We start from the raw sequence: 1,359 nt of genomic DNA, 5'->3' as shown, positions 1-1,359 counted from the left end.
GGGTTTCTCCATGTTGGTCAGGCTGGTCTCCAATTCCCGACCTCAGGTGATACCCCGCCTCAGCCTCCCAAAGTGCTGGGATTACAGGCGCGAGCCACTGCACCCGGCCACAACTCCATATTTTCTAAAAGGCCTAGAGAACATATATTGAGTGCCTCTCTTCTTAACCTTTGTGTTTGTTGAATTACTGGAAGATGGCGGTTCCGATCGAAAAGCTCTCCATTCTTTATGTTGTAGTTGTCTTACAGTAGCACATTGCCTGCTTTTGTATGGCCTATGAGCTAAGAATGGTGTGTGTGTGTGTATATATATATATATTTTTTTTTTTGAGACAGTCTTGCTCTTTCAAGACGGGAGTGCAGTGGCACAATCATGGCTCATTGCGGCCTCAGCCTACCAGGCTCAAGTAATCCTCCCACCTCAGCCTCCCAAGTAAGTAGGACCACCAGAGCATGCCACTGTGCCCGGGTAGTTAAAATTTTTTTTGGTAGAGACAGTGTCTTACTACATTGCACAGGCTGATCTTGAATTCCTGGGCTCAAGCAATCCTCCCGCCTCACCTCCCAAAGTACTGGTATTACATGCATGAGCAACCACACCCAGCCTGTATTTTTTAATGGTTGAAAAAAACGCAAAACCCAAGAATATTTGTGAGGCATGAAAATTACATGGAATTCAAATTTCAATGTCTGTAAATAAAGGGTTTTTTGTTTGTTTGTTGTTTTTATTTTATTTTAATTTTTTTGAGACAGAGTCTTACTCTGTCACCCAGGCTGGAGTGCCGTGGTACAATCTTGGCTCACTGCAACCTGTGCCTCCTGGGTTCAAATGATTCTCCTGCCTCAGCCTCCTGAGTAGCTGGAATCACATGCCTGGCTGATTTTTTTTTTTTTTTTTTGTATTTTTAGTAGAGATGCGGTTTTGCCGTGTTGGCCAGGCTAATCTGGAACTCTTGACCTCAGGTCCACCTGCCTTGGCCTCCCAAAGTACTGGAATTACAGCCGTGAGCCACCATGCCTGGCTGTTGTTGTTTTATTTTGTTTTTTTTGAGATAGAGTCTTGCTTTGTTTCCCAGGCTGGAGTGCAGTGATGTGATCATGGTTCACTGCAGGCTCAAGTGATCCTCTCACCTCAGCCTCCCAAGTAGCTGGGACTACAGGCACACACCACCATGCCCAACTAATTTTTTTTGTTTTAAATTTTTTTTTGTAGAGATGGGGTCTCACTTTGTTTTTCAGGCTGGTTTCAAACTCCTAGGCTCTAGCAATTGTCCTGCCTCAGCCTCACAAAGTTCTGGGATTACAAGTGTGAGCCACCATACCTGGTCCATAAATAAAGTATTGTTTTTTGTTTTTGTTT

The 1,359-nt window shown here is 44.2% G+C and overlaps 1 protein-coding gene and 1 pseudogene across 1 annotated transcript in view; one reads left to right on the top strand and one right to left on the bottom strand.

Annotated features, from left to right (window-relative positions):
• ZNF609 (zinc finger protein 609) overlaps positions 1-1,359 on the top strand; it is a 221,184-nt gene that overhangs the window by 163,767 nt on the left and 56,058 nt on the right. The gene's annotated exons all lie outside the window — the stretch shown is intronic.
• The window catches only part of LOC105510650, a 6,355-nt pseudogene that overhangs the window by 1,236 nt on the left and 3,760 nt on the right, over positions 1-1,359 (bottom strand).

This window comes from Colobus angolensis, unplaced genomic scaffold (genome assembly GCF_000951035.1).
Source record: "Colobus angolensis palliatus isolate OR3802 unplaced genomic scaffold, Cang.pa_1.0 Scaffold19, whole genome shotgun sequence".
NCBI lineage: Eukaryota > Metazoa > Chordata > Mammalia > Primates > Cercopithecidae > Colobus > Colobus angolensis.
The sequence above is the reverse complement of the archived record's forward strand: the minus strand, read 5'-3'. Positions and strand labels throughout refer to the sequence as shown.